The sequence below is a fragment of the Tamandua tetradactyla genome, chromosome 3 (genome assembly GCF_023851605.1).
Source record: "Tamandua tetradactyla isolate mTamTet1 chromosome 3, mTamTet1.pri, whole genome shotgun sequence".
Classification (NCBI taxonomy): Eukaryota; Metazoa; Chordata; class Mammalia; order Pilosa; family Myrmecophagidae; genus Tamandua; species Tamandua tetradactyla.
Genome location: NC_135329.1, coordinates 49,890,018 through 49,915,921, shown reverse-complemented (window position 1 = coordinate 49,915,921; position 25,904 = coordinate 49,890,018).

Below are 25,904 nucleotides of genomic sequence, written 5' to 3'. Positions count from 1 at the left end.
TGCCTTGTACCCTGCTCTCTCTGTGGTACATCCATCCGCAAACAGAAGGCCTTAGACTACTGAAAGAAATCAACTACCAAAGTAAATCAATCAAGATATTCACATGTGATGAAAAGAATAGAAGATCACTGAGCATATCACAATGCAGACAGATACAGCCAAGACTAAAGACCAAGTTAAAACACCAGAGGAGACACAGACGTTGGAACAACTAATCAAAGATATTTGTATAAATTTGCTTAATAAAATAAGTGGGATGGCAAATGACATAAAGGAGATCAAGAAGACTGTAGATGAACAGAAAGGAATTTGAAAGAATAAATAGAAAAATTACAGATATCGCAGAGATTAAAAACTCTGTTGACCAAATAAAAAAGATACTAGAGGGCACACAATACCAGATTTGAAAAAATAGAAGAGAGAGTAAGTGATATAGAGGATAGGATAGCTGACTTCAAAGACTCAAAACAGCAAATGGCAAAAAAGATGGAAAAAATTGAATTGGATTTCAAGGAAACGATAGACAAAACAAAATGCACAATATAAGAATCACTGGTGTCCCAGAAGGGAAAGAGAGGAGTAAAGGGCAAAGAAGAGTAATTGAGGACATAATGGTGGAAAACTTCCCAATCCTTATAAAGGGCATAAATATACAGGTCAAAGAAACCCAAAGAACTCCAAACAGAATAAATCCAAATAGACCTTCCCAGAGACACATACTTATCAGTCTGTCAAATGTTGAAGAGAAGCAGAGTATTCTGGAGGCAGCAAGAGAAAAACAATCTACTACATACAAAGGAAACCACAAAAGATTGAGTTCAGACTACTCAACTAGCACCATGAAAGGGAGAAGGCAGTGGTATGATATATTCAAGATCTTCGAAGAGAAAGACTCCCAGCCAAGAATTCTGTACCCAGCCAAATCGTCCTTCAAAACTGAGGGGGAGATTAAGGTTTTAATAGACAAATAAGTTTTAAAAGAATTAGTCAACAAGAGACCAGACTTACAAGAAATTCTAAGAGGAGTTCTGTCAGCTGAAAAAAAAAAAAGACAGGAGAGGGAGGTCTGGAGGAGAGCACAGAATTGAAGAGTACCAGAAAGGGTAATTTAAAGGATAAAAAGAGAAAGTGGGAAGAGAATCCATAGATCTGAAAAAAAAATAAAAACATTAAATGATGGATTCAAGAAATACATTTCAGTAATAATTTTGAATGCTAACAGACTAAACTTACCAATTAAAAGATACTAATTGGCAGAATGAATTAAGAAACATAATCCAGCTATATGCTCTTATGAAAGACTCAGACACAAAGACACAAATAGATAGAAAGTTAAAGGAAGGAAAAAGATTTTCCATGCAAGTTGTAACCAAAAGAAAGCAGGAGTATTTTTATTAATATCAGACAAAATAGACTTTAAATGTGAAGACATTATAAGACACAAAAGAAGGAAACTATATATTAATTAAAAGGTCAATTCACCAAGATATAACAATTATAAATGTTTATGCTCACAGTCAAGGAGTTACAAAGTATATGAGACAGACATAAGCAAAACTGAAGGGAATGATAGATGGTTCAGCAATAACAAGTGACTTCAATACACCACTCTCCTCTATAGATAGAACAACCAGACAGAAGATCAACATGGAAATAGAGAAGTTAAATAACTTGATAAATGAATTAGACCTAACAGACATCTATAGGTCATATTGCCCCAAAACAACAGGATATACATTCTTCTCTGGTGCTCATGGAACGTTCTCCAGAATAGATCATAGGCTGGGGCACAAAACAGGTCATCATAAATTTAAAAACATTGAAATTATTCAAAGCACTTTCTCTAATCACAATGGGATGAAGCTGGATCTCAATAACCACAAAAGAATGAGAATATTCACAAATATATGGAGATTAAACAAAACACTCTTAAATGACCAGTGGGTCTAAGAAGAAATTGCCAGAGAAATCAGTAGCTATCTGTAGATGAATGAAAATGAGAATATAACTTATCAGAACTTACGGGATGATAAGCGTGGTGAAGGCTGTGCTGAGAGGGAAATTTATTGCCCTAAATGCTTATACTAAGAAACAAGAAAGAGCAAAAATCAAGGACTTAACAGCACACCTGGAGAAACTTGAGAAAGAACAGCAAACTAAGCCCAAAGCAAATAGAAGAAGAGAAATACCAAAGATTAAAGCCGAGATAAATGAATGGGAGAACAATAGAAAAATCAATAAAACCAAGAATTGGTTCTTTGAGAAAATCAATAAAATTGACGGGCCACTAGCAAGATTGGCAAAGAAAAAAAAAAAAAAAAGAGAAAATACAAATGAATGTAATCACAAATGAGAAGGGCTGTATAATCACAGACCCTGAAGAAATAAAAGAAATCATAAGACAATACTATGAACAACTATATGCCAACAAACTAGACAACTTAGATGAGATGGACAAATTTCTGGAAACACACAAACAAGCTACACTGACTCAGAAAGAAACAGAAGATCTCAACAAACCAACCACAAGTAAAGAGATCCGATCAGTCATCAAAAATCTTCCTACAAAGTAAAGCCCAGGGTCAGATGATTTCACAGGGGAATTTTGTCGAACATTCCAAAAAGAACTAACACTGATCCTGCGCAAACACTTCCCAAAAAATTGAGGAAAAGAGAATCCTACCTAACTCGTTTTATGAAGTTAATATCATTTTAATATCAAAACCAGGTAAGGATGCTATAAGAAAGGAAACTACAAGCCAGTCTCCCTAATGAACATAGATGCAAAAATTCTCAACAAAATATTAGCAAATTGAATCCAACAACACATTGAAAGAATTATACATCACAACCAAGTGGGGTTTATACCAGGAATGCATGGATGGTTCAACACAGGAAAATCAATTAATGTAATTTAGCACATTAACAAATTGAAAGGGAAAAATCACATGATCTTCTTGATTGATGGTGAAAAAAAGCATTTGACAAAATTCAACATCCTTTTCTGATAAGAACACTCCAAACAATAAGAACCAAAGGTATCTACCTCAATAGTATAAGGGAAATATATGAAAAACTGACAGCCAGCATTGTACTCAATGGAGAGAGACTGAAAGCTTTCCCCTTAAGATCAGGAACTAGAAAAGAATGCCCATTGCTACCACTATTATTCAACGTTGTGCTAGAAGTTCTAGCTAGAGCAATTAGGCTGGACAAAGAAATAAAAAGCATCCAAGTTGGAGAGGAAGAATTATTTGTAGATGACATGAAACCATACTTGGAAGATCCAAGTATAAAATAAAATAAATCACATTATTTGTAGATGACATAATACTATACTTGGAAGATCCTGAGAAATCTACAGCAAAGTTACTAGAGCTAATAAACAAATTCAGTAAAGTGGCAGGATATAAAATTAATGTTCAAAAATCAGTAATGTTTCTATATGCAAGCAACAACCTAGCTGAGGAGTCAAAGAAAAATTTCCATTCAAAATGGCAACTAAATAATCAAGTATGAACTTAACTAAGGATGTAAAGACCTCGTACACAGAAAACTATATACCATTGGTAAAAGAAATCAAAGGAGATCTAAATAGGTGGAACACATTCCCTGCTCATGGATAGGAAGGCTAAATATAGTTAAGATATCAATTCTCTCCAAATTGATCAACAGATGCAACAAAGTACCAATCAAAATTCCAGCAACCTACTTTGAACACTTGGAAAAGCTAAGTACCAAATTCATCTGGAAGGGAAAGTGACTCTAAATAGCTAAAAAGTGTTCTAAAAAAAGAAGAACAAGTGGGAGGATTAACACTACCTGATTTAAAAACCTATTATAAAGCCACAGTCATCAAAACAGCATGGTACTGGCATAAAATAGAAGCATTGACCAATGGAATTGAATTGAGAGTGCAGAAATAGACCACCAAATCTATGGTCAACTGATTTTTGATAAGGCCCCCAAATTCTCTGAACTGAGGCAAAATAGTCTTTTCAATAATTGGGCATGGAAGAACTGAATATCAGTAGTCAAAAGAATGAAGGAGGACCCCTATCTTATACCCTACACAAAAACTAACTGACAGTAGATCAAACACCTAAATATAAGAACTAGCACAATAGAGCTTCTAGAAGAAAATGTAGGGAAACATCTCCAAGATCTAGTAATAGAAGGTAGCTTCCTAAATTTTATACCCAAAGCACAAGCAACAAAAGAAAAAATAGATAAATGAGAACGCCTCAAAATCAAATGCTTCTGTGCTTTAAAAGACTTTGTCAAAAAGATGAAGAGGCAGCTAACTTAATAGCGGGAAATTTGGGGAGAAAAATTTTGGAAATCACATATTGGACAAACATTTAGTTTCCAGTATATATAAAGAAATCATGCAACTCAACAACAAAAGAACGAACAACCCAATTATAAAATGGGCTAAAGATATGAATAGGCAGTTTTCTGAAGAGCAAACACAGATGGCTCAAAAAGCACGTGAAAAAATGCTTATTTTCATTGGCTATAAGGGAAATGCAGATCAAGACTACAATGAGATACCACCTCACACCTATAAGAATGGCTGCTATCGAACAAACAGGAAACTATAAATGTTGGAGAGGATGTGGAGACACTGGAGCACTTATGCACTGCTGGTGGGAATGTACAATGGTGCAGCCACTATGGAAGACAGATTGGTGATTCCTTAGGACACTAAATATCAAGTTGCCCAATGACCCAACAATAGCACTACTTGGTATATACCCAGAAGAGATGAAAGCAATGACACAAACAGACATTTGCACAGTAGTGTTCATAGCAACATTATTCACAATCGCCAAAAGATGGAAAGAAATCAAATGCCCAGCAACAGATGAATGGGTCAACAAAATGTGGTATATACATATGATGGAATATTATGCAGCAGTAAGATGAAATGATGTCCTGAAGCACACGTTAAGATGTATGAGTCTTGAGGACATAAAGCTGAGTGAAATAAGCCAGAAGTAAGAGGATAGATACTATATGATTCTACTTCTAAGATCAGCATAAAGGTATAATAGAAGTAAAAATCTAAAATTATGGAACTGTAACCCATGTCAAACTCTGAAATATGTTCTACAACTGTTTGTGGTGCTGTGCTTTGAAATATATTGCTTTTTCGTGCTAGTTTTCACAAAACGAAGAAGGAAAAAAGTTGATTGTGATGATAAAAAAATATTTAAAGTTTGTAGCCTCCTGTATTCTGGAGCAGCTAGAAAGAAAAAAAATCTGAGAGGATTGTATGTTAGTCCATGACAAACTCTGGGATCTGTCCTGCAACTACTTGTTTAAGAGTGCTTTGAAAACTATTGCTTGTTTATGTCTTTGCTTTGCATATGTGTTATTCTATACAATGAAAAATTTCTATACGATGAAAAGCAAATAAAAAATAAAAATGCATCACGAGTTTCAGATGTGTGTTTTTTTTCTATTAGTTCTTGAATGGTTACATGATGTTGACCTCAAAATGCAAGATACGATTCCCTTTCTCACTATGCCCAAACCTCTGGGCAAGCACTTCACGTGGGGTGTGTTTCTCTAGGCATTGATTAGCAAGTTATACAATCTTACATAGTCACACCTGCAATCCAGATGTTGCTGAACATACAGTTGCCTCCATGGTAGTTCACATATTGCTACCACACTGTAAGTTAGTAATTCATTAGGCTGTGATTTTTAAAAAGTAGGATAATAATAGAAAATCTTTCAGCAGCTGTCAAGGCGGTAGGAACAACACGCCATCGCTAGACAGCATTAACTACGTTCCATCTTAATGTTCTGGAGTCCTGCCAGCCAAACTTACATCACTGCATTTGCAGAGCTTTGTTTCTAAGTTTCAGTATTAGAATAACATGGTTTAAAGCTCATTAGTATACAGCTTAAGAAAGATAATGATAAGTGGCTCAGTGTCTGTGATCTGATTTAAAGATCTTATGCACACCAGCCTAACATGGCAAGTTAGAAAACAGAATGTACAAATAGGTACAGCCATACTGAGGATGTGCTTACAAACTACATTTTTTCTTGAAAATGAAAGTGACCATGCATTTATATCATGGGCATGGTCAATATCAAGTGTGAGGGTACAAATTTGAACAGTTGGTCTGATTCCAGAACTTTACTCTTAATCACTTTTAAGTAGTTCTGTTTTCCATATCTTTTACTGTCCTAGATGGATCATACCTTTTTTTTATTATTTGATCTTTTTTGGCATAATGAGGAAATGGCTATTTGAGAGGTATTTGGGGACTATTAGTTCACATTAGCTGTATTAACCACCCACTCAGAAGAAGAAAGCTATGAATTTCAAGAGAATTGGAACGTGAAACACTAGATATAGCCATCAGCAGCACAAAAGTGAAAAGAAAAGGTAATTTTGGTTGCTGAATGTCATCCAGTAAATTTGTAGTTTAAGATTCTTTTAGGAGGAAATTATACTCCCATTTTATTTAAGGGAGAAGTATAATAAGCAATATCACAAAGTCAATATATAGCATTGAAGAGCTCTGTCCCAAGTCTCTCTAGGGCATAAAGATTTAGCGACAACAAAAAGAATCCAATACAAATATTCAAATCAGCAACATACCTGAAAAGAGACTTAGTGTGTAGCTTGTGCATGTTATTTGGATTTCTTTGAATGATATGACTTTTTTTAGCAAGTTGGTGAGGATAAGAGATACAAAATGTTCATATTAAATAGTAAATCAAAATTCTTCAGAATGTAACTTGACAAAAAGCTTAGGAAGCCCGTCAATTTGAAGCTGAGTATAAACAATTTGGTTCATGGCCCTTAGTCATGGACATATTCTCTTCATAGCTACCGCACTGACTAAATAAGGGGCTGCCAGTGACCTGTGAAGAGCAGCTAAGTTTCTCCTCGCTTAAATCCTTCTACCTATTATTATGAACCCACTTTCCCATGGTTTCTCTGATTTCCATGTTCATAACTTACTAAAAGCTACTATTCCTCTACCCTGCTACTCAAATTAACAGGTCCTTTTGCCAATTATGCTGGACTTTCACTTTGTGTCTCTACAGCAAGTCTTCCACGGCAGCTTCCAAGTGTCTAAATCACACTCTGCACAGTGTAAGCCAAAAGAGACCTTCCACAAGTCCAACTCCTGCCTTTTGATTAAGCTACGGACTCAGACAAGCATTCTACATTCAGTCTCCCCAAGTTCACTATGTATTCACCACTAATACAGGGAAAACTCATGTTGGTGCCTTGGACAATTGAAACTCAATGATATGCTGGTCTGCAGCTGGTACCGTGGCTAGAGCACAAGATTGTGTTAGTTCAGTCTCAGCCTCTGAACTCTGTGCTTCATTCCCCCACACCAACATATACAGACATAAACTTGGGTTTATGAGCTGGGTAAGCCTAGTTGGTACAGGTATTTCCTCTCAATAAAGAGAACAATGCTCCTCAGTTCTACCTAATACCAATTAATATTCCCTGGGTAGTCTAGAGAACTCCAATTAGGGGTTTTAATTATGAGACTCCAGTAGCCTTCGGAGACAGAGCCTAAAGAATATATGATGAGAAGGTGACAAAGTGACTAGTTATGGATCTACTTTCCAACATGTTTTAACTCTATAATTTTCATTATCTCCTTATGTCTTCAAGTCTCAGGTTTCTCGTATAAAGAATAAGACATAGGACTGTTTCACCTTGAGAACTATGATTTGAATGTGTTCATTTTTTAAACCACAGTTTTAAATAAAATGAAACAGTGTCTCTAACTTTCCCCTTCATGAAAATTTCATTTGACTTGTAGGTTCCAACCTCTAATAGATTGTCTAGGGAAAGCCTGTTGTGTGTTTAACATAGTTCTGAGCATGTGGTTGGAATCTGTGTTCTAAATATAGACAGATTGCCAGGCTCCTTCCATGCAGAGATATTGCCCATACAAGCTTTCAGTAGAAAGAGCAAATTATTTGCCTCTAGCAGACCCTCGGAGACTTTTATACTGTTTTTGCCTTGGCATTCTACAGGTAATTTTTCAATTTGCTTACGAAAATTTCAGTCTAAATCTCTTCCTTAATTTTCCCACTTAGTACTGACAACTTATGCCTTCTTACAACCTCTCCCCAATTAGCATGCTGAAAGGGGGAGACAGAAATTCTTTCTTTGAAAATAGAGGCTCCAAAGTAAGTATGGAGCCTTAGAACATTGAGGGTTCCTCCCTTCATTTAGATTTAAGTTTTTAATTCTTTCAGACAGCATATTGGTTACAAGAAAAGCTGTGTGAGCCCTAAATATCAGCTGTCATTAGTGAAGGAGAGGGTTGGACTAAGAATCTCAAATTATTGAAATGAAACAAAAAAGGCAGATGTTCCATTGTTATCATTTTAAGCTACAACCTTAATTCCTTTGCTGCAGTAGGGAAAACAGTATTTAAAACTGCCCAGATTTGAGGAAATGCTCATCCTTTCCCCACCCACCCCTCTCTCATCGCTCCCAATATTTGGGTTTGGTTACTGGTTCCCTTCAAGACATTCCTGCAAAAACAAGACTTCTAGGGCTATACAAATGGATAGAAATCATTTAGGCTTTCCTGGCTGCCTGCCACCTGGACAGTGGCTGATAATAATGCTTAATCAAACAATATCACAGACCTTTATCTGGCACCGCTGCATGCCAGTAGTCACTTGATATTTGGATCACGTATCTTAGCTCCTAGTACCAATTTGAAAATGATAACATTCACAGCTATTCTTATTTCTCTCCAAAGGAACAGCAAGATTTCTTCCTCCCCTGTTCCTTTCCCTTCCACATATATTTGAATATTGGCCTCTGGTTGAACTCCTTTGCTCTGAAAAAGTGCTTTTCTCTGTGGATTAGCACAGCAGCAGAAATGTTCCCAGTTTATGAAAACTGTGAATTCATACAGACAGATAAAGGTGTCTTCATGTAAAGCTGAATATTCAAGTGAAATCTGAATTGCCAATTAATGAATAGTGAAAGGGTTAATCTTCCAATTATCCATCTTGAAAACCCTTAAAGCTTTGGGGTTAAGTCATTTAAACTCAAAGGAGAGAACCAGCTGCCTATTTGAGGAAAGATATATGATTTTAAATGTATACATTTGTGTGTGTGTGTGTGTGTGTGAGAGAGAGAGAGAGAGAGAGAGAAAGGGAAAGAGAGAATGAGATGCATTAAACACAGGTATACTAGAGATATTTTTAAGCTATGTTTCAAACAGTATGCAAAGCATGTGTTTGGTATTACAAGAAAAAGTGTGTTTGCATTTGCTTTGGTATGGTCACAACTCTTCTTCCCTCCCACCCCCCAAATTAGCTAGTGCTATTCCCATGAATTTCCTTAGATATTTATCTCTCCCAAAGCAAAAGGCAGCAGAAGCTTGCTTGCTAACCATTCCTGGTTACTCTGTAAATCATAACCAGGTCTGGCTTGTCTTAAGCAAACTTCAAATAATGTATGCATTTTCAAAACTGATCCATTTCTAACTCCAGTTTGACAATGATTACAGCATTTTCCGAGACCCAGGAGAAAAGCTTTCTGTGCCTGATAAGATGAGAGTGCTCTCAGAGGAGGATGGGAAAGGTAGACAAAGAATTGTTTATCTAGTCTTTGAAAGAATTTTGAAGGAGATCCTTACCTAGAGGCAACACGGAGAATGTAATAATTGTATTCAATATTTGAAAAGCTAAAATTAAATAAAACATTTTGTTTTACTTTGCATGCTAATCCCTGCATCGCCCCCACTCGCCAAACTAAAGTAAGCATTAACGGGGCAAATTTTCAAGGCAAACAAAAACATTTCAGCTCAGAGCAATGGACAGTCTTACCAATGAGCTTCCCCCCAATGAAATGGACTGCCTGACAAACTCCAAGGTTTATGGGAGAGGTAGGCGAGCTTTCACTTAATTGTGTGCTTCTCTGCTGCACAATACTTTCACCCCTAAGGGTGAAGGACATAACAATTTTAACAAAGAAAGGCAAGACAACTGGGAGTCTGTAAAGGCCATCAAGGGAGGAGAGCTTCAAATAAAACATAATCAAGGTGCACTTAGTGACTGGCAAGAGGTAGATAAAGCCATAGATAATACTTTCCCCTCCCATGCATTTTTCAGTGTCGGTGACACCTTAGGCATCAGTCTGAAGAAATCTTCAAATTAAAATGTGTTGTGTAGGAATAATCATCAGGTTTTCAAACTATGATGGAAAAAGTGTTGCCAAATGATACAAACCCCCAACAAAATAGTTAGAACACTCACACACAACTGAAAAATCAGCAAACTAGTTTGTATCATTGCCCATATTAAGTAACCCATCACATGGAATAAAACAGGTGAAGGATTTCCTAAAGTACGTGTATGCTGACACAGCTTGCTGCATCTTTTTAATTTTATTAATTATGTATTTATTTTAGGGATTTTCAAAAAAGATCTATACTAAACTTTTTTCACTGGTGTCTTTGTTTAGATTTAGGCTAAAGATCTGAGGAACAAATATTAAATGGATAATAATACTGTTTGGTACATAAATAGGGCATAAATAATGAGGATGTATGCATGCTTAGATCAGTATCTGTTTCTCCAAGATTAGAATGTGGTAACTTCTTCACAGAAGTTGTTGTAAAATAGAGAAATTGGTGTTTAGAGTTCCTTGTATAGCAGTTCTTATACTGTATATAATAAGTTAATGCATATTTCTTCACCGACTATACAATTCCTTGAGTTCAGAGGTCTATGTTTTATATATATACTTTTTTTTTTAATCATGGGCAGGCACCAGGAATTGAACCGGAGTCTCCGGCATGGCAAGTGAGAACGCTGCTTTCTGAGCCACCACGGCCTCCTTAGAGGTCTATGTTTTTTAATAATTGTTCCAATTCTGATTTGTATTTACATGTGAATGTCAACTGCTTTTGCATTGGTTTAATTTTTTATGATAAAAGACTATATCTTTTACTTAGGAAGTTCATTGTTTTTGCTGTGCTTTTCAGATGCTCTAAATTCTCTCTTGTCTTAACCATCAGCTGTAACAATATTTTCCTGGTTTTGAGGAAGCCTAGAAAGGCTCATTACAAATGTTTCAGTTCTAGAAAAATCACTGTGGACCTAAGTCTTAAGGTAAGTACTCTGCTGATGCTCATCTTTGAATGAATCAAAAGTCCTGAAGTCATTCTACAATATTGCCAGGAAAGGGCAAATTGTATTTTCTGTAAATTGCTGATTAAATGTGCAGTAAGCTCAAATTGTGGGGATTGCTTGAATCTAGAGTAGTCAGTAAGCTCTTGTTTTCTTGACTCAATTTCTTTCTTTTTTAATTCCACCACACACTTTTTTCTTTTTTTTAAAGTCTGCAAAAATCTTATGATAAGCACATATTTCTTGGTGGCAACTACCTTGTTGAATGAATACCACATATTCAATTATTTCATTTTGCTTAAGTTGCCAGAGAATATTTAATGGTGCTTACAGGATGTGTTGTGATGCAGTGAAACAGAATTCAATTTAATACAAATTCTAAGCAGGAAGTCATTCATTTTTAAAGGGAGTTTAAAATTAGTCAATAATCTCAAAGAAGAAATTATAGAACTTTAATAAACTGGTTCACTAAATTATAACCATAAGGTGAAGACTAGTTTATAAAGGGACTTTTATAAATAAAATATTAACATTGTAAAACCACAGAAAGGGAAAAAATAAGCTAATTACTGTGAAGTAATTGAAAAGGAAGCTAAAGTTACCATTCTCCAAAACATTATACTATGAGAGCTTTGCAGATAAATTCTTCCAAATTTTCCAAAGTAGATAAGGCCAACTCATTCAGAGCTTGACATAAAAGGATTTTAAGTGTGCACATAAATACACAGACATGTATATGTGTATTTTACGAAGAGCATTGCACAGGTATAAAAAAAATCACCTAAAATTCACCCAAAAGAAAAAAAATAGCATAATGATTGCAACAACATGCAAAAAAATATATAACACAAACAACTGTGTTCTGTTCTCATTTAAAAAGGATTGTATATTAATAAATACAAATTTTGTCAGTTGGTGGAGCAGTGTTCCTCAGTAGGTCACTTAAGGATCCAGGTTTCTTCCCTCTTTTTGCTCTTCCAATCTTAGTTTCTGTTCCCCATCCATAGGCTTGAAGATGCCACCACCACATCTGACTCCAAGCCGTGGAATGTGGGAAACATTTTTTTCTCTAACATGAAGGTTCATACATAGCTCTGTTCTTATTGCATTAGCAGAAACCAAGTCACATGGGCACACACAACTGTAAGAGAAGCTGGAAAATGGAATCTAGAAGTGGACGGCCATGGGTCCAAGAGGAAGGAGAAACTAGGACCTGCTAAATGACTGTGCAAACGCTTCCTCCTATACATAATACACACACTCAGCCCAAGGCATAAACAAGATTTCATCCAGTTACTGTATCTAGATTAAAGAGTATGGTTTGTGGGAGTATAGAGCTTTCTTTGTAACTTGTAAATAAAGGCCTTATTGTCTCATATTCTTTGGGTTAAGACACAAATGATCTGTCCAAAGAAAAATACACACTGATATTCTGGCTCCCATTTGCTGCTTCTGCAGTTACAGTCTCGACAAGCCTACCTTCCTGCCTACTGCAGATTACAGTTCTGAGTAAACTTGTTCCCTGATATGGCAAAGATTACAATTCTATCATGGTTGTTTCATCACTTCTCACGTTTTATTTTATTAGAGAAATCGTGGGTTTATAGAACAATCAGGCGTAAAATAACAGGATTCCCATATACCACCACCAACAACTTACATGAGTGTGGAACAATTGCTACAATTGATGATAGCAAATTTTTATAGTTAAACAGTTAGTGAAAGTCCATAGTTTCACTTAAGGTCCAGGTTTTGTGTAGTACCATTCCATGGATTTAAAATATATATAATGTTACCATATATAAAATCTAGCAGATTTCTCTTTTAATCACATTCATATATATATTTTAGTGCTTTTAATTGCATTCACAATATTTTGCTACCATCGCCACTGTCCATTACCAAAACATTTTCATCATTCCTAATAGGAGCCCTGTACATTTTCAGCCCTAACGTCCCATCCCCTATCCCCACCCCCATTCCCTCATAAACTAAATTCTAGATTCTGAAACTGTGAATTTGTTTATTGTAATTGTTTCAATCAGTGACATCATGTAATATTTGTCCTTCTGTTTCTGGCTTATTTTTACTCAGCATGATGCCTTCAGGGTCCATTCATGTTGTTGCATGTATCAGGACTGTATTCCTTTTTATGGCTGAATAATATTCCATTTTATGTATATACTTCATTTTATTTATCCATTAGACATTTGGGCTGCATGCATATTTTGGCAATTATGAATAATGCAGCTGTCAGCATTGATGTACAAATATCTGTTTGGGCCCGTTTTCAATTATTTTGAAAATATATATTATTAGTGGGTTTGTCAGGTTATGTATTTCTATACTTAGCTTTCTAAGGAACTAACTGCTAAAGTGTGTTCCACAGTGGCTATGTTATTTTATATTGCTATCAGCAATGAACGAGTGTTATTATTACTCTGCATCCTCTCCAGCATTTATTTTCAATATTTTCCAATAGACATTCTAATGAGCTTAAAATAGTATCTCACTGTAGCTTTGATTTGCATTTCCCTGATAGCTAATAATATTGAGTATTTTCTCTTGTGCTTTCTAGCCAATCATATATCTTCTTTGGAAAGAAGACTATTCAAATATTTTGCCCACTTAAAATTTTGTATTGTCTATTTGTGGTTCCATGTAAGGAATTTTTATATATACTGAATACTAAGCCTTTATTAGATATGTGGTTTCCAAATATTTTCTCTCATTGTGTAGGTTGTTTTGATTTCATGATAAAGAACTTTGAGATGCAAAAGTTCACGATTTTGATGAGGTCCCATTTGTTTATTTTTTTTCTTTTGTTACTTATGCTTTGGGTGCAAGGTCTAAGAAATCATTACCTAATGTATGGTCCTAAAAGAAATTTCCCTATGTGTTCTCTTCTAAAACTTTGATAGTTCTAACATTCATATTTATGTCTTTATTAATTTTAGTTGATTTCCATATATGGTATATGGTAGAGGTCCTCCTTTTTTTTTTTTTTGAAGGTGGAGATCCAGTTTTCCCAAAACCATTTCTTGATGAGACTATTCTTTCCCCATTGAGTGGATTTTGAACCCTTGTCAAAATCCAGTTGACCTTAAATTTAAGGGCTGCTTTCTGAACTCTCAGTGCAATTCCATTGGTCTATATATCTGTCCTTGTGACAGTACCAGGCTCTTTTGATTACTTACGCCTTATTAAGAATTAAGGCCAGGAAATGGGAGGTGTACAACTTCATTCTTATTTTTCAAGATGGTGTTAGGTATTTAGGACCTTGCATTTCTATATAAATTTGATTATTGGCTTTTCCATTTTCTGCAAAGAAGGTTGTTGGAATAGTGCATCTACAAATTGTTTGAGTAGGATGAAATCTTATGATATTTAGTCTTCCAATCCATGAACATGGAATATCCTTCCATTTATTTAGGTCTTCTTTAATTTCTTTTAATAATATTTTGCAGTTTTCTAGGTATAAGTTCTTTACACATTGGTTGCATTTATTTTTAGATGTTTGATTCTTTAAGTGGCTATCTTGAATGGGACTTTTTTCTTGATTTCTTCTGTTTGTTCATTGCTTGTAGTGTCAGTCTTGTAGCCTACCACTTTTTGTATTCATTTCTTAGTTCTAGGAGTTTTGTTGTGGATTTTTTCCCCAGCATTTTCTGAATATAAGATCATATCAGCTTCAAACAGGAAAAGTTTTACCACTTCCCATCCAATTAGAATGAGTTTTACTTCTTTTTCTTGTCTAATTACTCTGGCAAGAGCTTACAGTGCAATGTTGAATAACGGTCATGACAGTGGATATCCTTGTCCTGTTCCTGATCTTAGATGGAAAGCTTTCAGTTCTTCACCTTTAAGTAGGATGTTATTTATGGGCTTTTACATGTGTCCTTTATCATCCTTGTTCTAGTTTGCTAGCTGCTGGAATGCAATACACCAGAAATGGAATGGCTTTTTAAGAAGGAGAATTTAAAAAGTTGCAAGCTTGCAGTTCTAAGGGCATGAAAATGTCCCAATTAAAGCAAGTCTATAGAAATGCTCAATCTAAGGCATTCAGGGAATGACACCTTGATTCAAGAAGGCCAGTGATGTTCAGGGTTTCTCTCAAGCATAAAGGCACATGGGAAGCATGGTGTAACCTGCTAGCTTCCTTTCCAGGCCTCTTGCTTCATGCAGCTCTCCCATTCTCCTTCATCTCCAAAGATCGTTGGCTGGTGGACTCTGCTGCATAGCTCTCATCATTCTGTCATCCTTCTCTGCTCTCTCAGAATCTCCAAAGTTCGCTGGCTGGTAGACTCTGTGGTTCTCAGCCTTGTGGCTCTTTTGTGGCTTTCTTGTTGTTCTCTCCAAAAAATTGTCTTCTCTTTTAGAAGATACCAGTAAACTAATCAAGAAACATAGAATCAGTGGAGGCATGTCTCCATCTAATCAAGTTTAATACCCACAATTGATTGAGTCACATCTCCATGGAGATAACCTAATCAAGCTTCCAACCTATAGTACTGAATAAAGATTAGAAGAAACTGTTGCTTCCACAAGATTGATTAGGATTAAAATATGGCTTTTCTAGGGTGCATAAATCCTTTCAAACTGGCATAGTGTTGATAAAGTTTCCTAGTGTTCTAAACATTTTTATCAAGAAAGTGTTCTGGATTTTGTCAAATGCCTTTTCTGTATCAATTGAAATGATTATGTTCTTTTCCTTCATTGTGTTAACCTGATGTATTACATTGTTTGATTTTCCTGTGTTAAACCAACCTTGCAATCCAGGGATGAATCTAAGTTTATCACAGTGCATAATTTTTAAATATGGTTTTGGATTTGTTTGCAGGTGCTTCTGTTATGGACTTCAGCATCTTTATTCATAAGAGATATCAGTTTGCTATTTTTCAATTTTGCATGTATTTTTTTAAGGAGAGTTGCATGGTCTGGGAATTAAACCTGGGTCTCCTGCATGGAAGGTGAGCATTGTAACACTGAACAATCTGTGCGCCCTTTTTGTGGTATTTTAAGCTGATTTTGGTATGAGGGTGATATTGGCCTTATTGAATGAATTAGGGAATGTCCTTTCTCTTCACTTTTTTGGAAGAGTTTGAGCAATTTGAGGTTAAGTCTTCTTGAAATGCTAGGCAGGATTCCCCTGTGAAGCCATCTGGACTTGGGCTTTTCTTTGTTGGGAGGTTTTTGATTACTGATTTATTCTCTATATAGTAATTGGTTTGCTGAGATCTTCTAGTTCTTCTTGAGCCAATGTAGGTAGTTTGTGTGCATCTAAATATTTGTCTATTTCACCTAGGTTATCTAATTTATTGGCATAAAGATGTTCTATTTAATGTCCTTTTAAAGTCTTCTATTTCAGCAAGGATTGTAGTTTTGCCCTCTATTCATTTCCAACTTTTGTACTTGTATCCTCTTTTTTTCAAGCTAAAGATTTGTCAGTTTTATTGATCATCTCAAAGAACCAACTTTTGGTTTTATTTATTCTCTCTGTTAATTTTTGTTTGTCCTCTATTTCATTTATCTCCCCTTTAATCTTTGTTATTTCCTTCATTCTCATTTTAGGTTTAGTGTGCTCTTATTTTTCTAGCTGTACCAGTTTTGAAGTTAGTTCTTTGATTTTAAATCTGTCTTCTTTCTCATTATTAGCATTTAGAGCTATAAATTTCCCTCTCAGCACTGGCTCTACTTCATCTCATATATTTTGTTTTTTTTTTCACTTTCATTCACCTCAAGATATTTCCTAATTGCTTGTTATTTCATCTTTAACCCATTGGTGGTTGAAGAACATGTGCTTAATATCCACATATTTGTGAATTTTCCATTACTCTGCATTACTGATATCTAAGTTCATTCTCTTGTTGGGAAATATACATAGCATGATTTCAATACTGTGAATGTGCTGAAACTTGTTTTATGACTTCACATATCTATCCTGAAGAATATTTTGTGTGCACTAGAGAAGAATGCCTATTCCATTTTTGTTGGGTGAATTTTTCCATTTATGTCTATTATTTATAGTTAGTTTAGAGCATCACTCAAGTCTTATAATTCCTTATTGATCTTCTTTGACTTAATGCTCTAACCACTATTAGAGTAGTGTACTAAAATCTCTTACTTTTAATGTAGAAACATCAATTTCTCCCTTCAAATCTCCCTTCGATATTTGCTTCATATATTATGAGAATTTGCTACTAGGCCCATACATATTCATAATTGTTACATCTTCCTATTGAATTGTTTCATTTCTTACTATTTAATGTCAGTCTTTTTCCCTTGTAACTGTTTTTGACATAAAGTTTATTTTTATCTGATATTAGTATAGCTATGCCAGCTCTCTTAGTTACTACTTGCATGGCATATTTTTTCCATCCTTTCACACTTTCAATCTCTTTGTATCTTTGCATTTAAGACAGGTCTCTTTCAGACAGCTATAGTTGGTTCAAGCTTTTTAATCCATTCTGTCAATCTCTGCCTTTTGACTGGAGGGTTTAACCCATTTACATTTAAAGTCATTACTGATAATATGAGAACTTCTTCTTCCATTTTGCTGTTTAGGCTTATGAATATACATTTTTGTCTCCATTTCCATTAATGCCTACTTTTATGTTATTTTACCTTTTGTATTGTATCATATTGAATGCCTTCCCTTTTCTATCTGGGTATATTTTTCATCTAGTTTCCTTGTGGTTACCATGGGGTTAAAATTTAACATCCTAAATATGCAGAAATTATGTTTGGTTTAAAATCAATTTAACTTCAGCAGCATGCAAATATACTTTTCTTAAATCCTTCTGTCCCCCACACCATTTGTTTTCATTTGTTACCACTTATATCTTTGTTTATTTTAAGTCCAAATCATGTATTTTTCATTGTGTTTTATGAATTTGCTTTTTACTATTTGTAGAAAATAAGAAGTGGATACCAAACAATACAGTACAATAATACTGGCATTTATAATTGCTTAAATGGTTATCTTTACTGCAATTTTTTTTATTTCTTTATGCTGCTTTGAGCTACTATCTTGTGTCCTTGCCTTTCAATGTGAAGAACTCCCTTTAGAATTGCTTGTAGGGCAGGTCTAGTGGTGATGAACTTGCTTAACTTTTGTTTATCTGCAAATATCTTAATTTCTCTTCATTTTTTAAAAGTAGTCTCACTGGATATAAAATTCTTGGCTGGCAATTGTTTTCTTTCAGGGTTTTAAGTATTTCCACCCATTGCTTTCCTGCCTTCGTGGTTTCTGGCAAGAAACCAGCATTCAATCAAATTGGGACTCTCTTGTACATAACGCATTGCTTTTCCCTCACAGCTTTCAGGGCTCTTAGCTTGTCCTTTGCATTCAACAGTATAATCAATATATATATGATAAGGTGTAATTTTTCTTTATGTTTATCCTATTTGGTGTTTTCAGGGCTTCTTGGATGTGCATGCTCATGTTTTTTTTTTTAAGTTTGGGAAGTTCTCTATCATTATTTCTTTGAATATTCCTTCTTTTCCTTTCTTTCTTTCTTCTTCTTCTGGGACTCCAACAATACATATATTGGTGAATTTATTGATCTCTCAGAGTTGTCTTAGGCTGTATTCTCTTTCAATAATGCTATTTTTTCTTTCTGCTCCCCAAACTCACTCAAGTTTCAAAGTGTCTTGTATTTGACTTCACTGATTCTTTCTTCTGTCAGCTCCAATATACTCTTTAAATGTTCCTGGACATTTTTTCTTCTTCTTTTCATTTATCGTGACATTCAGCTTCAGTAGTTTTCTTTGATTTCTTTTTAAAATTTCTGTCTCATTACTAAAACTCTCATGTGGCTTACTCATTGTTTTCATGATATCCTTTAGTTCTTTCTCTGTATTTTCCATCATCTCCTTGGGCATTTTTAAGATAATTTTTCTAAAAGGCTCTTTATATATACACATTTTTCCTCTTCATTGGTGTTTTCTGGATTTTTGTCCTCTCCCTTTGCATTGGCCATTATTTCCTGTATCTTTGTTCTATTTGCAATTTGTGTTGGGCACTGAACATTTTAATACTTTAAAATGTTAATTTGGGGATTTAGTCTCTGATATTTCAGTCTTTTGATTTTGTAACCAGCTGGTGATAAAATAGAGATTTTTTTGAGCTTTAGCCTTCCTATCAGGAATTCCGCCCAAGGGAATACAGTGTGCACAGTGTTTACAATCTTTCATAGCCTGTCTCTTTCCTGGACTTTTGATTGTTAGTTGTTTTGGAGCTCCCCTGTTTACAGGAGTTTGGTTGTCCTCTCTGTTTCCCTGCAACAAACTTCCCTCTCCCAGGTGTTTGAAGCCAGTAGACCTTTGTCCCAGACTGTCTACCTCTATAGTTTCTTGCTATTTTGCATGGAGGACAAATTCTTGGAGGAAGTATATGACACAGAGGGCTTCCCAACCCAGCCAAAATAGTGGTAGGGACCAATGAAGAAGGCACAGACTGGTTTCAATGTTCCCTGGGGACAGGATCAGGAAGGGCATTAAGAAATTCCCTGGTGAGTCCCCAAAGCTAAGCTTCCCTGACCTACACAGCAAATGCAGCTTTTCACCTAACTGTCTCCCACAGCTCTGAGGAAAGTACAGCATCTGTAAACATCTGCCACTGCCACTTTTGTCCAGGAAGTATTGCAACAACGGTTACTGGTGCTTTTGTGTTGGCTAGGTTGAAACGATGGCTCCCCTCAAAGTTAGTCCCACATCAGTCTGAATTCATTAATCAAAAGCCATGATCAGTTATCAGCTGTGACCACCACAGCAAGGGAAGAGAATTTTTATGTCCCTTTCTGTTACCAGCAAGGTAGCCAGGGTCTGGATGCCATGGTGGCCTTCCACTTGAGTGGTGGAAGGGTGCTGATGGCTGCCACATGGAGAGATCATTTACCATCTATCTGCAATTTATCAGCCTTTTCTTCCCACTTTTCCTTTGGTGCTGTACAGTGTTCTTCTGGCCTCTGCAGTTTCAAATATAGTTGTCTCAGACAGTTTCTGCTTGTTTAATAGTTGTTTTGCTGGAAAGACAGCCTCCTAAAGGTCCCTATTTCTCCATCTTCCCATAATCATCTGCCTTACATTTTAGTTTTAAGAAAATCTATATAGCTTTTATTTTTATTATGTAAGCACAACATTCTCTGCACTGATTATTGATATAATCAACATAATAATTCAAAAAGCATAAATATATTTCCATAAATGACAAAATATTTTTGATAAAATATCAGCCCTGTGTAGTCACTGATTAAATAATGATGATAATAAAATAGAAATATAGGAGCATATCATTAGCATGGTTGAAATTATATATTTCACAGAAAGAACCATTATCATGCTTATTATTTAACAAGGTTCTGGCAATGCTAGCTGAGGAAATTAAATAAGACAAATAAATAAAAGTTATTAATTTTATAAAGGCATGGGCAAAAATAGCTGTAGGGAATACGGCAGTGTACACAGAATATTCTTCCATTAACTTCTATTATATAAGAGAAATTGTTTTTACTCTTAAAGTCTTCGTTATACCATCACTGGATCACATCTCCTTTCTTTTCAGGACTTTTGGATTGCTAATTATTTTCAGTCATCTCTCTTTTCCATTATGCTCAGCTTTGCTCACTCTCTTAGCTCTTTCCGATTCTTATTTATGCTGGTCTATCCATCTTAGCAGCCCTCTTTTGATCCCACAATACTTTCTAACTACTGCCACTAGTCCCTCTTCCCTTCAAGGCTAAATGTCTTCAAAGGTGCTTTGTTTCGTTTTAATATAAAATCTTTCATTTTCTTACTCCCTTTACATTCTTCAACCCCTTTAATCAGAGTTCAGCTTCTACCATTAAACCAAATCTATTCTCACTAATATTATTACAACCAGTTGCTATTTTTCAGTCTACATATTTGTCAAACTCCCACTAGAAATAGGAGCAGCTTATCATCCTACCTTCAATATTATCTTATCTCAAGTTCCGTGACTTGATTCCATGTTCTCAAAGTTCTGTAACTTGATTCCATGTTCTCAAACTTCTGCAAATGGAAATGTCACATATGATAGAATGCTATGTAACCAACTGTCATAATTTTGAAAAACATTCCATAACTTTATGACATATTCTAAAATATTAAAAGGCAAAAGCATGTAAAATTAAAACATAAACAGGTTTCATGTACTACATATACATTCCATGAGTACATACAATTTAAAATACATAACATGTATATTAGCATATATGTAGCTATAAAACAACATTACACCATATGAATGTACTATGCATATCACCATATGCACAATCATGTAAATATTATCAAATATTTAACCTAAATATTAAGAGTTAGCTTCTTTGGGAGGTGGAATTACAGATGCTTTTAAGATATCTTTGCATTTTTAATTTTTTAGAAATATTCTTATATTATAGCTATCTAAAATATATCATAACAATAAAAAAAATTGTTTTCAAAGAAAGAATTCTCCTTCACTGGTTACATGGTATTCTAGTTTACTAGCTGCTAGAATGTGATATACCAGAAACAGACCGGCTTTTAAAAGGGGGATTTTATTAAATTGAAAGTTTACAGTTCTAAGGCTGTGTGAATGCCCCAATTAAAGCAAGTCTATAATTATCCAGATTAAGGCACCAATAAGAGGTTATTGAAAGGTTTAGGAGGCAAAAGGGTGAGAAAGAAGGAAGGTAGACTGGGAAATTTAAATCCTCAGTATTGGAATCTGCCTTTGCTTTCATCTGCTCTGTTTGGATATGAGGAAGACGCCAGCCCAGGATGCTGCCACCTTATTTAAGGTGGTCAATTGAGGAAAGGATCTTGCCTCACTCTGGCTGCACTGAGACCCTTTGTCAATGCCATTACCTCAGCACCCAAGAATCCCATTGAGCAACACAGAACAGCATCCAGTTGCCAGTGACACCACAGTTACCCTTTCCTGTTCTGAAATTACAAACTGGGAACCAGCTTCAGCAGGCTGGGTGGGTAGCTGAACTTTGTTTTCTGCTCAGCTGATGAAATCCATCAGTAGGAGAAACTGGATTCTGCTCGCCACACAATGCACCATTAAGTGGACAGCATATGTGCCTGAAGGCCCCGAGGCTGTGGTATTTAACTGCTACCTGTGGTGCTGTTGTAATGCATTGCTTATAGGGATTAGGGACAGGAGTAGGAAGGATTTTCACGGAGTTTTATGATGACAATTTAGCTTTTTTATTTTTACTTTGCATTCATGGGCTACCTACAAATCAGGTTTAGATGATCCCAAGTGAGGGGAACACGTATTTTATTCTTTCACATACTGGCATCATATTCACAAGCCAGAGAACTGAGTCTATTAATCTAAAATACAACTTTTGAAGAAAAACAACTTCTGTAACCCTTTCAGTTGAGTTTCTAAATGAAACCTGTAGATGCTTAGTGATTTGGATGGGGGGTATGGAAGCTATAGCTGCCATCCTCCTTCTCTTTCACATCTTCTTCTTTTATCTTAGGAGAACAGCTAAGAAAATGCCTCTGTTTCCAACCAATCGATCTACAAATTTTAATTACCTGTATTATAAGTAGACATATGTTACTAGGAGATGCCTCTTCTAACTCAAGAAAAAAACCACTTGCTTCTACTTAGACAATCTAATATTGTATATGTGTTAATTATTACTTTTTAGAATCTACAGGTGTTCTATTGCAATAAAACTGCTGAAAAAACAGAAACTATAGATGATAATACCATAAAATATTAACATTGAATAGGCATATTAAAATTTTAAATCAAACACAGCTACCAATTGCTGCTGTGATCCTGTAATAACAAAATAAGCTTAATTTTCTAGGAAGTTGTAGTGTTGCTAAAAGTATAATAATGCAGTTTAATTTGACTCCATTTAGAAACATGATGCAGTAAGCTTGGGTTATGTTACCATTGGCTGGAAGCCATTCCTACAACTCAGACCTAGGTATTAGGGTTCACATTTAGTCTGGAAGAGATCAAAATCTAACCAGATGAGAAGAAATGTACCTTATATTTATCTGTATACTAAGAACTTGAAAAATACAGCACCATGAATTTAAGGTCATTTAAAATTCACTTTAAGATTTACAACCTGGCTTAAAGACAGTATTATGTCATGAGAGATGCCCTAAATGGATGAGAGGGAAAAAAAGTTAAAACTTAAGGAACTCTCATTTGAAAAAAGGAAAAAATAGTGTCTTTTTTGGTCAACATTTTAGTATTTTATCCTACAAATCTATATTTGAATCTTGTGCATTAATTCAGGATATTTAATATATTCTTGAGTACTTTATCTATTCAAGAGTGTTTTCCTTTTTTTCCCCCTTCCAATTATTTCCAAGTTAATAGTGGAATGGTACACGTATGTAAACTTGGATTTTGTTATTTCCTGCTACTCACAATAAATGATCCAGAAGAACTGTGATTTTAAAAATGATTAAATCTTTGAGTGCAGATAAGTTATCTTATGAAACACTATTTTTTAGGTCGATGTGTAAATAGTTAAAAGCACTTCAAATTCAGGGAAGAAATGCAAAAATCAAAAACAATATGGCTATACCCTATTTTAGCCAGATATCCTCACTGTTCTTAATGCTGATGGTAATCATCTGAATTCTCTTATCTATGTGTTAGTGGAAAAGGTAATAATGGATGAATAAAAAGGGCCTCTTAGGTATTGCTTGCAAGTAACATAGGCAAATGAGTAAACGTAAGCAAAATAATAATTATAATCAATAATGATAATAATAATAATGGGTAAAAGGAGGAAGAATAAAATAAAATTTGTAAACCTTAACTCCTGAAGTCTCCCATTATTTTATCTCAGATCCCAGTTCTATGTCACTATGTTTTTCAGGACAAATTGCAAACAATGGGACTATGGCAGAACTTAATTAATTGTGGATAGTATTTTGCTGAAAAAAAAATATGGTTACAGGAAGTTCATCCCTAAAAACGATTAAGTCAATTCCAGGAAATAAAGGCTAGTAAGGGACTCCAATGGATACCCATTACATAAGGTCTGCCAGAATAGGAACTCTGAGTTCCTTATAAGATATGGAGGAGGAAGTATCAAGTATTTATGGCATTCCTTGTACTGTAAGGCTTAATGGTGAGACAATGTGTAAGTATTTTACTACATCTTCACAATGATCCCATTAAATACTTATTAACCCCCCTCCCCATTTCAACATAAAATAACACTCAGAAAAGGTAAATTCCCAAAGTGAGAAAGCTAATGAAGGATGTGTCTTGTATTTAAAACTCAGGTCCACATGATTCCAAATTCTTCCTGAAAGAAATGGCATTTTTTAGAACTTCCTTTCCATTTTCAAGTTTGGCTGCTGTGCTCTATAAGGTTGCAACAGGAACATAGGATCAATATTAGCAACAATATTATGAACTATTGTCTTTTTTCCCCTTGGCTATCTTTAGAATAATTCTAGCACAAGAGGAATCGGCTTAGGTTAATGGCAAAGAACATAGTAATATGGAGTTAGACAGGCAGGATACATTACTAGATGTGTGGCCATGGCCAAATTAATTTATATCTTAGTTTCTTACTATATAAAATGGAGATAGTATCTACTTATAGGAGATAATAGAATCTACTTATAGGGTTTCTGTATGGCTTATATGAATTAATATCTGGAAAATATTTACAACTGTGCCTGTCACTGGCACATAGAGTTGTATGTGTTTTATAGGGTTATCTGCATTATTTTTCTTATTATTTTAATATTGATTCATGGGTCAGACTGAAAAAAATCTCTCCGTCCTTTACTCCATTTTCATCAAGGTATGAGGAACCTATCTCAGCCTTTTTATTTCTATTAGGTATCCGACTCGTTGGCGAGAGAGGCAGTGCTGTATAGTAAAGTAGCCTGCTATATCTGGGCTATATTGCAGAATAAGGAGACAGAATTATTAGTAGTAATAATATCAGGATAATCTCACATTTAAATAGATTTTTTGCAATTATCAAATTCTCATTAACATTCAATTGGTTCTTATGCCAACTCATGCGAAGTAAATAGAGAAATTATTTTGATATCCATTTTGTAGTCAGTTCACTGAGGCTCAAAGAATTTAAGCATCAGACACAAGACAAAACACTTTGTTTATAGTGGAACTGGGACACGAATCTAGGTCTTGGAATCTTCCCCATGTGTCACTAACTCAATGAAATTTTATTTAGACTAGAAGTAAAATTTACTTATTTTTACAATTTCAGGCCTGAAATTCTTTAGGAAATATTCTTGGGGTACTTGCACCCTGATTAAGAGTTTGTATCCAAAGAGTTTCCCTTTCACAACTTTCATCTTTACCGAAGAGCAGGGATGCTGAACAAGGTGAATAGGATGACAAACTACATAATAGAATAATATATATGTATATTCACATATATGCAAACATATTAAAATTTTCTTGCCTATGAAAGGAAAGTGAGAATGTCGGATTGGTAGTAAGGTAACAGTTGTACGACTAGAACAGGCAGTGATACTTCCATATTTCATGTCGAGACTTGGCATCCCTCTTTTTAATCTGGTAAAGCAGTAGGTAGAGCACTTGACAAATTCGCAGTTGAATTTTCCAGTGAAATCATGTTCTACAGATTGACTTTCTATTGTTTTACCAGATTTAACTCATAGCCCGTTTGGTTTTAGAAATATATGCATATTGTCAAAATATTGAGATACACTACCAGAAATAATTTTTTAAAGAATTATGACCA